General features: G+C 48.5%; 1 pseudogene; it reads right to left on the bottom strand.

Annotated features, from left to right (window-relative positions):
- Window positions 1-4617: 4617 nt before the first annotated feature.
- On the bottom strand, window positions 4618-10954 carry LOC147982258 (uncharacterized; annotated as a pseudogene).

Genomic DNA, 10954 nt, shown 5'->3' with positions numbered 1-10954 from the left:
CAAGGTTGAAGTTGCTTACCCGGTGGAAACACTTGTATCTCTGCCTTCTAAGTGCTGCTGCTGTTGCTGCCAAGCTACACAACTGGAGTGAGGTGGGGCTCAGTACTGCCCTGCTCCAGTATGTTCTAGGGAGTTTGAGTAATCAAGTTTATAGGCATGTGCTTTGACCAGTTAGTCAGGATGTTTGTTAACAGAGTATATTTTCTCCACGTGGAGACAGTAAGTAGGCAGTACCACAGGAGCTTACCTAGCTAAGATGATGTTCTTTTTGAAAAGGGAAATATATTAATATTAAGTAGATAACAATTACAACCAACCTTTGCACCAATAAGATGTTCAAAAACATCCAAAATGCACACTGCCAAAAAGACAATAAAAAAAAGGACAGACCCAGTGCATAGAAGCTCCCACACAAGGTGGGGTCTGGGGAGGGATTATAGGAACCTAGTCTTACCCCTGCAAAGTGCAATGCAGAGAGGCTGGTTCGAACCCAGGACCTCTTGGCACAAGTGGAGAGGACTTCACCATTGCGCCAGGTCTGCCCTCACACTGTCAAGAAAGACAATGAAAAGAAAAAAAAGACCTTACCACGGTGATCAATCACCCGCAGTAGCAGCACTCTAAACACCACCAAAGACAACACCCGAATACAAAAAAGGTTCTCCAACAGCAATGCCTATAGGAAGGAAACAATGCATAAGCGTTGTTGTTACCCGATCAAAGATCATAGGTTTTCACCCTGGAGAAAGGCCGCGATCCCAGAACAATGCCTTCAACAAGGCCATTGCGAGGCACAACCAATAAAGGCTAGACTTTGGGTTTCCACCCTGGAAATCATGACTCGGTACTGAAAGGAGCACCACCAACAAAGAAGTCCTCCAATGATGTCGCCCCCACTTGCAAAAGCTACTACTACAAGTCACGTACCACCAAGCGCAGAGGAACTTGTACCCGATCTGGACGGGAACATATCCCGGAAGCCAAGTCTGAACAGCTGCCTGTGAATTAAAATCTTCATCGCATCCAAGATGTTGCCTTTATCACTTGCAGGCCCTCCAATCACGCAATGGCATTCTTCACATATGTTGATCCTTGGAAATCTTGGTGCAGACATGCATGTCCCAAGATGTCAACAAAAACAGAGCTTCGCAGTACCCTGGTGAATCTGGTTATGATGATGTTGTGCGTGCACCCGACCGCCCCCTCCCCAATCAAGGTGTTTTCCTTGGAGACTCACTACACGAAGCACGGAACTCGCTGATGGGTAGATCAAAGACGGCTGATCAACCACCATTGCCTCGACATGCTGCCACACCGGAGCCGCCACCGTAGCTCGAAGGGAGGAACCCCCAAAGACGAGGAGACTCACTGCACGAAGCACGCTCGAAAGCCCAGGCTAGCGTGACCGCAACCCATGCGTCCACATGTCCGCCTAGTAGCAGTAGCACCAAAAGCATGGTGGGCTGCGCATGCATGAATGGGCCAAAGGACCAGCGCCGAGGCACGCAGCAACACCAGGGGTCATGGCGCATCAGCCGGAGAGGCCCCCCTGCCCTGCATCAAGAGGGACCTCGCTGGAGGGGGGGTGAGGGCCACGCGGTGCCGCGACGAGGATGACTTCCAAGGACACCGCAACATTCGCCGGACCGGGCGCAGCCGCCGGAGAGAGCCACCGGAGCCACAACACGATGGGATATAGCGGAAAAAGAGGGGAGGAGGCACAGTGCTAGACGGGGATGAATCCGCCCCATCGCCGCCATCCCAGGGCCTGGCACGACTTCGACGGCCAGCCCTCCAGCGGCGGCGATGAGAGGGATGGCAGAGGGAGGCCTCCCGGCGGCGCTGCGGCAAGGGTTCCCCCTTGCCGTCCAGGGAGGACGACGCGGGGGTCTCGCTAAGATGATGTTATCAACAATGGTTTCAGTTCGCAGTAGTTTTGTTACTGAAGCCATTTTACTTTGGAAAAAATATCAGATAAACGTATAGTGTACAAAATGGTAAAATCATCTACATGGCTTGTAAACAATTGAATGAAGAAAATGAGGGAACGGTAAAGAGTGCATTTTGAGGCACAAGGAATTTGTCACGAAACAGAAGAGTTGCACCATTCATTTATTCAATCAGGGAACAGTGTACAATTCCCTTCCAAAAGCAGCAGAGCAGCACGCCTTACCATCATTTTTTCAGTTGGCATAACTCGGCGGGAAAATATCAGGTGATACCATGCTTTAGATGCTCCCATGATACGAGCTTCTGGTCCATCGGATCTCAGATCCAACGGCTCCTAGTAGGTTCTGAAAGGTTGCCGTACTTGTTCGCAATTTTTAGACTTCAAAAGGTCTTGTTCACAAAATGTTGAAAGCCTTCTGGGAGCCGTTGGATCTCCCAGGAGCTCGTATCATGGGAGTATCTAAGGCTCTGTATCACCTTCGGCAATGACGGACACTATTTATTCAATCAGGGAACAGTTATGAGGATGTGAACTTTGCAGTAGGCAGTAGCAGTAGCTTGGAGCAGATTTTTTTTTTGCGCAAAGCTTGGAGCAGAAATTGACCTTGATAAAATTCTGCATACTTTTTTTTGAACAATAATTTTTTGAACAATAATTCCGTATACTGAGTAACTTAGTAATTAATGTGTAATTTAGATAGTTTTTTTTAGAACGAAGGCTCGCGAAGAGCCCGGCTTTGAATTAACAAAGCCATCAACCGGCCAGGATTACAAACTCTGGAGTACAACCTGGACACAAAACCATAAAAAGAAAACACGGCAAGATACAATGGTGCCGGGAGCAGCTCACATGCCAGACATACAACAAACTGAAAAAAGGATCTACATGAAGCACCAAGCTTGAAGATGACAAGGCCTCTTGCACGCGCGGAGCCTAGAAGAAGGGGGATGCCGGCGAAGGAGATGAAGATCAGATGACCGAGAAGAGGCAGCCATTGCCACAACATCTGGGACCAGCCAGGAAACACCACCATCCAGATCCATTGTCGAAGAAGGCCCCTGCCTCCTCGCCTGACTCGAAAGGCGCCGAACCGTCGACAATGAACACGTTCACCCTAGAACCTGGATGAGTGGCACCGATGGCATCCACATTGTTGGGACAAGGCAGACGCGACCTGTCGTCGACTTCTCACCTAGAGCATAGCAACACCGAAAACTAAAGACTCGGGCATTCAAGAGGAGAGCTGCCAGGATGAACTAAGGAGCAGCAGCCAAGGCCATGGCCTGAACCAGGTGGAGCACTACCACCGCTGGAGTTAACTGCTGCCACCGACACCCACCGCACACCTCACAGCGAAGTCCAAATTCCCACCTTGCTCCCAAAGCAGCGCCTTCAAGAAGGATATGGCGCCAAGGGCGTCGCCGCCGCCCAACATCGTTGGGGTTTTCACCCGGGAGGACAAGGGGGAGGGGGTGGGGAAGGTATACCTGACCAACGCCTCCAAGAAGGTGCGCGGCGCCCACGGGCGTCGCCGCCGTCACAGCCAGCAGGACGGCTAAGGATTTCTCCTGGCAATCTTCCCGTCCCCACTCCCACCCGGCGAAGAACCGGCGTCCAAGACGGAGCCGGCCAGATCTGGGGGGAGGACTTGCGAATCCGCCGTAGAGGGTGGTAGGCGGCCAGATCTGAAGCCGCGGAGCCGAAGCCGCCGCCGCCACGCCCTGGCTCGCATCCACCAGCTACCTCACCGTCCACACGGCTGAGGGGCACCGGCCCGCACCTGCGCCACCATGCGCCGAGGATCCGGTGGCGCCATTCCCGCCGGGGCCGCCGCCCCGGGACCCGAGGCCCCCCGCGAGAGATGCAGAGCAGCAGGAGAGGCCCCGCCGCCACCATCATCAGCAGCGCCCCGGGCGAAGCCGGCGACTGCCTCAGGCGGCGGCGAGGAGAGGGTTGGAGGGGGAGGAGACAGCGGCGGCGGGCTAGGTTATCGGCCCGCGAGGGAGAGAGGGGGGAGAGTGATCTAATTTAGATAGTTTGACTTATCCGGGCCACAAAAAATCTAGATAGCACAACCTTACCTGGCTGCTACAGCAGGAAACAATAATCAATTTATCTTCGAGAGCTAATGTGTTTGTTTCTAATTAAGAAACTCGGCAGAGAAAACCATACTGAAATTATAGGAAGCTAGCTCAACAATTTAGAAGATGACCGACAGTACCACCAGATTATCCAGTCCAAACTCGTACGACTGCAAGCCGCATAAAAAAAATCATCATAGTAACAATTGTTCTTTAGTGAACCAAATTAACACAAGCTGAATTCACAGGTTCGTCAATCACACAACACTAGGTTGATGCACACAGGCACACCCTCTTATTACAAGCAGACAGCAAATCAAACCAACCCAGCTAGGTTGTGGACACCATACCAGGCTGGAGAAAGCTATAGCAATACAGTGCTTAACACACCAATCCAAGCATACAATTTATTGGCTGTGCAAGTAGCACCATAACCTGCACGCACGCCACACCATAGAACTTGTATCGAGCAAAGCAAACACACAGGCAATGAGAAACACCTTGAGAGCTGCGAGATCAGAACTTGCGATAACGCGCGGTAGACTGATGCTCCATATAAGCTGCCATCCTGAGAAGTGCACCCGATTACCTGAGACATGAACAGAGGAAATTAAGAAAAATATTACTTGGAACGGAACTCACTCAATCTATCTATATTCATGTACGAACTCCATGTAGTACGACAAACCTTAGAACGGAGACCCTTGGAAGGGTCTTCTTGTAGTAAGCTGGGTGGCGTGTTTGGAAGAGCGACGGGTCATGGTTGGCCTCCAAGCCATCCCACTCCAGCTTGTCCCACCAATCCTTCTCACAGTCCACCATCGGCAGCTTAGAGCCTGCAGCCCGGAGCCGTCTTAGGGCATCTCCAGCCGTTGCCCCTCCAGGACGCATAAAAATCGCCCCCTGGGGGCGAGCCGGCGATACAATCGGCGCTGGGGGCGGTTTTGCGTCCAATCGTCGCCCCCAGGCGCCGAAATTGGCTCACTTTGCAGCCCAATTTCGGTGAATAAAGGGCCCATATGGGCGAGAATAGGCCCATATTCGGCATGGTTTCGTCGTGTCTCGGCGTTTAATTATCAACACAATTATTTCTTATCACATATTTCATCACAGAAAAATCAAATACTTTAACAAAATAATACAACAACAAATAGTTCAATATAAATTATATAGTTCAACAAATAAAAACTCGTATTTCATCACACGGTATTCCCCTTGAGCCTCCATAGGTGCTCAATCAGATCTTTCTGCAGTTGATGATGCACCTGTGGGTCTCGGATCTCCTGACGCATACTGAGATAGGTAGTCCAAGTTGCCGGTAGATGGTGATCAACTTTGGCTAGAGGACCCTGCCTGTAGTATGGTTCAGTGTCAAACACTGGGTCTTCTTGCTCAGTCTCGATGATCATGTTGTGCAAGATGACACAGCAAGTCATAATCCCCCACATTTGATCTTTGGACCAGGTCTGAGCGGGGTACCGAACAACGGCGAATCGAGATTGGAGCACACCAAATGCCCGCTCGACATCCTTCCTGCAAGCCTCCTGAACTTTCGCAAACCAGGCGTTCTTGCCTCCTGCCGCAGGGTTTGAGATCGTCTTCACAAATGTCGACCATCTCGGATAGATGCCATCTGCTAGGTAGTACCCCTTGTTGTATTGGTGCCCATTGATCTCGAAGTTCACCAGAGGAGAATGGCCCTCAACGAGCTTGGCAAAAACAGGAGAGCACTGCAGCACGTTGATGTCATTGTGAGTTCCTGGCATACCAAAGAAGGAGTGCCAAATCCAGAGGTCCTGTGTGGCTACCGCCTCAAGCACCACACTGCAACCGCCTTTGGCGCCTTTGTACATCCCCTGCCAACCAAATGGGCAATTCTTCCATTTCCAATGCATGCAGTCGATGCTTCCAAGCATCCCAGGAAATCCTCTTGCTGCATTCTGGGCTAGGATCCGAGCAGTGTCTTCCGCATTGGGTGTTCTCAAGTATTATGGCCCAAACACTGCCACCACTGCCCGACAGAACCTGTAGAAACACTCTATGCTGGTGGACTCGGCCATGCGCCCATAGTCGTCGAGTGAATCACTGGGAGCTCCATATGCAAGCATCCTCATCGCTGTCGTGCACTTCTGGATGAAGGTGAATCCAAGAGCGCCAGTGCAATCCATCTTGCACTTGAAGTAGTTGTCGAACTCCCGGATGGAATTCACAATCCTGAGGAAGAGCTTTCGGCTCATCCGATAACGGCGCCGAAATGTTTTCTCGCCATGAAGTGGAGCATCGGCGAAGTAGTCGGAGTAGAGCATGCAGTAGCCTTCGAGACGATGCCGGTTCATTGCTTTCACCCGCCCCGGCGCCGAGCCACCTCGCCGCGGCTTTTCATTGCTCGCCAGCAGCTGGGCGAGGGCGGCGAGCACCATGAGATGCTCTTCTTCCTGGACGTCGGCTGCGGCTTCCTCCTCCAGCAGCGCGGCGAGCTCTTCCTCGTCATCCGAGTCCATCGCCGAGTCAGGCAAAACGCCGAACACCTTGCGCTCGGTGCGCGTGTACCCGCCACTAAACCGCGCCTCCGCGGCCGGAAACGCCCAGCTGCTGTGGGAGGGGCTGCCGCGGCGAAGCGCTGCTATTTTCCGGCGGGGAATGGTATCTAGCGGAGTAGGGCAGCGGCCGTCGCCGGGATATAGCTAGTGGTGGCCGAGGGCGCGGGGGGTGCGAGGCGAGTCGGGGGAAGAAAACCTTGACTTTTCCCCTGTCGGTGTGGGCCAGGCGTGCTTTTCCCTAGCGCCGGAGCCCCCAACTGCTCCCCAGCGCGCCGGGTTCGGCCTGTGATCGCCGGGCGGAAAAAAGGTCCGAACCGGCAATTTTCGGCGTCCTGGAGGCGCGACTGGGCCGTTTTTTCGGCGCCGGCGCCGAAAAAATGGCCTGGGGGGCCTGTTGGGGGCGCGGCTGGAAATGCCCTTAGGCCCCAGCAGTCCCTAAGGCTGATGGTTTCCAACGCCGGCGCGGTCAATCTAGCCTCACATATCTGCTCTAGGTTGTGGAGATGCTATAGCTTGATGTGCTTCAGGTTATTTACATTTCTTCTTCGGTACAACCCTCATGAACACATCAATGGACGAGATCTGTCCATATCCCTTTATAATAAATGATAGGATGGTCTTTTCAAAAAATACGTCGCGAAAATCTGTCCCGTTCTGAGTCCGCCTTGGGCCGGCCCATTAATGGATTATGTACGATAGCACTAGCACCGATCGAAAACACATCAATGGACGAGATCTGTCCATACCCATTCATAATAAAGGGTAGGATGATAAAATACGTCGTGAAAATCTGTCCATATCCCTCTATAATAAATGATAGGATGGTCTTTCCAAAAAATACGTCGCGAAAATCTGTCCCGTTCTGAGTCCGCCTTGGGCCGGCCCATTAATGGATTATGTACGATAGCACTAGCACCGATCGAAAACACATCAATGAACGAGATCTGTCCATACCCATTCATAATAAAGGGTAGGATGATAAAATACGTAGTGAAAATCTGTCCCGTTCTGAGTCCGTCTTGGACCGGCCCATTAATGAATTATGTAAGGTAGCACTACCACTGATCGAAAATTCAAAAAAACCAAAAAAGTAGTGCTACTATTAGACATCGAACACACGACCTCCTAGTTTGTGAAATTGCTAAAAGCCACGAGAACCATCACCGTTTGGTGATAATTAGAGGCATGGACATATGAGGTATCCATGTCAGGTTTGAATGACTTTCGATATTGTTTATATGTTGCGACACATCTGACCACTAATCAGCCTATTTTCATCGAAAAAACTCTAGAAAATGCAAAACTTCTCAAAAATCTAAACAACTTGGCATAGTGCCTTGAATTGGTCATAGAAGCCGGTGGAAAATATTGTGGGTTGTTTGACGGATGTTGAAAAACAACGAGCTTTCAAATGGACCCTTCTAGCCTATCCGAACACTCTGGTTGAATATAGTCTATTTTTGGACATCCTTAAAATGAACCCCACTTTTGCAAGAAGGTAGGCATGCCCATGGTAGGCACATGCCTGGTTTGTACGATTTTCAACACCATATGCAAGTAGTGAGACATTCGGTCATTTTATCGGCCTTCTTAACCACGAAAACTTCAAAAAATGCAAAATTAGGAGAAACCCCAAACAATTTGGCATGGTGCCTTGAATTGGTCATACAAGGCCATGAAAAATGGGGCAATTTAAGGGATGTCGAGAAATGAGGTGCTCCCAACCCTTCTAACCTATCTGAACACTCTCCATTGAACATGGTATTTTTTGGAAATATTAAGACTGCCCCCAACTTCTGCAAACAAGTGGGCATGACCATGTTAGGCATCCATACCTAGTCTGAATGATTTTCGATACCATATGCACGTTGCGACATGTTCTGTCATTAATTGTCATTTTTTCACCGAGAACACTCTAGGAAATGCAAAACTTGTCAAAAACTCAAATAACTTTTCATGATGCCTTGAATTGGTCATATGAGGCCCTTGAAAAAAATTGAAGTAATTTCAAGGATGTCGAGAAATAACATGCTCTCAGACGGAGCCTCATGGCCCCAGAACATACTTCGTTCAACGTGGTCTATTTTTATACATCCTTAAAATGATCCTAACTTTTGCCACCAGGTGGGCATGCCCCTCAAAGGCATTCATGCCATGTTGAACAATTTTCGACACCGTATGCAAGATTAGGGATGGCAATGGGTGGGGTATGGGCGGGTACAACTTCCTTCTACCCAAACCCATACCCATAGAAACTTTTTATACCCATCCACTTCAATACCCATGGGTATAAACTGACACCCATGCCCATACCCATCGGGTATCCTATACCCAATGGGTATCCATTGGGTACAATATATAGCATTCAAATTCTTAAGAGGTAGAGAAATGAGTTCAAAATTCAAGTGATCATGGTAGAGTAGTATAGCACGCATGTGGCCTCCTCCAGTGGGTGGCCTTTTGGAGGCATCAGGGGAGTATGAGCAACGGTTGGTGGAAGGCCGACGTAGTGGAAGGCGGTGGTGGGAATTGGGGATCGCTGGATCGAGTGTTCGACAAAAGTCTGGTAGTGAAGAGTCGATATTTCATCTTTTGGAGGAGTCACATAGGACGTATGAGGAGTGGCGAGCAGGTGACTATGAGCCTATGAGCTATGACTTGTTTAAGGGATATGAGATTTAGGGTTGGACCATATGAGTTGGATGTTAACCCCACATGTTATAGGAGTTATTTTCATTTATTAATTTTTTCTGGGTATTCATTGGGTTACCCATAGGCACAATTTCTTACCCATGCCCTACCCATATATTTTGTGGGTATGGGTACCCATTACCCGTGGGTAGAAAATCTCTTCAAGTCTTGCCCATACCCTTGTTTTTGGGTAGGGTACCCGCGGGTACCCATACCCATGAGCAAAACTGCCATCCCTATGCAAGATGCGACATGTCCAGCCTTTTTCTGCATTTTCTTACCGAGAAAAGTCTAGAAAAATACAAATCTTGTCGAAAACCAAAAAGCTTGTCCTGGTGCCTTGAATTGGTCATACGAGGCCATGAAAAAATCAGGACCATTTCAAGGATGTCGAAAAATAATGTGCTCTTTGACAGACCCTTCTGGCCAACCCGAACACCCTCCATTGAACATGGTGTTTTCGTAGACATCCTTGAAATTACCACAACTTCCATCCACAATGAGAAAAATGAAAAATAAAACAGGAAAGAAAATCTTAGGCCTTGCCCAACTAAGCGACGGCTTCGGTCCTGTCAAGCGACTATTGAAATTTGTTCGGGATTTAAATTTTTTCTCATTTTCACAAAAATTGTTCACAAATCAAAAAAATGTTCCGTAAAATTTAGAACACTTTTTATATCATATATTTAGTCTCATTTTCGAAAAATGTTTTGGAATTTAATTTTTTGTCTGTCCTCTCAGAAAATGTCTGTTTTCACAATTTTTTTGTGCTGTCGAAAAAATTATTCGCATTTTGAAATTCTGAAAAAAATTGAAGACACAAACATTTTTTGAAATTACCTTACAATTTTCAAAAATGCAAATAAGTTTTAATTTGTGCAGAAAATTTGGAAATAACGAAGCTTTTGAAATTTTGGGCAACATTTTGAAAGTGTGACAATTTTTTGAAAAAGAAAGAAAAAACGTAACAGGCAATGGAAAATAAATAAATAAAAATAAATTATGAAAAAATGACCAGTTCACAAAGTGCTCATAAAATCTTTTTAAAATTCCCAGCGCGTCACTTACTTAGTGCGCTTATCTTTAGATAATCTACCAAAGGCACGCTGCTGCAGTGGTTGTGGACGCACGTAGCGTTTTAAGTGGTCGTGGGTTGGCGCATACGTTACTATAAAAGTAGATACAAAGTGCGAAATGTCCATATTACCCTTTATACGTATTGCAAGGGGGTTGTACCGAAGCGGGACTCGGTTATTGAATATGACACCGGATGCTATTTCTTCAGAGCGCTCGTCGTCCAATGGGAAAACATGTTGGAGCTTACTGCAGTATGCTATGTGGAGGCTCTCCAAGCTTGGCAGGGGGGAGGTGGAGATGGGGATGACGAACACCAGCATGGGGCAATTGTGTAGGTATATGTGCTATAGTGCATTGAAGGTATAACTCCTGAAATTACGAATGCCACTAACCAAGATGCAATAATCCATCGGGAGATCAGACGCGGAAAGAGTCCTTAAAGACTGGAAGTTCTGAAATCTAGAAGTAAAGAGAGCCAGCAGTTTGGGGCACCTCTCAACATGACACCATTCTAACCTGAACCAGCTTGCTGGAGTTTTAGGGATAGACGTGACTGAGAAATTGTCATGCACATGCATTGACTGAATGATGAAACTGAAAGAACCACTGTCCAT

The sequence above is a fragment of the Triticum urartu genome, chromosome 3A (assembly GCF_056163025.1).
Source record: "Triticum urartu cultivar PI428250 chromosome 3A, HENAU_Tu73, whole genome shotgun sequence".
Taxonomy (NCBI): Eukaryota; Viridiplantae; Streptophyta; class Magnoliopsida; order Poales; family Poaceae; genus Triticum; species Triticum urartu.
The sequence above is the reverse complement of the archived record's forward strand: the minus strand, read 5'-3'. Positions and strand labels throughout refer to the sequence as shown.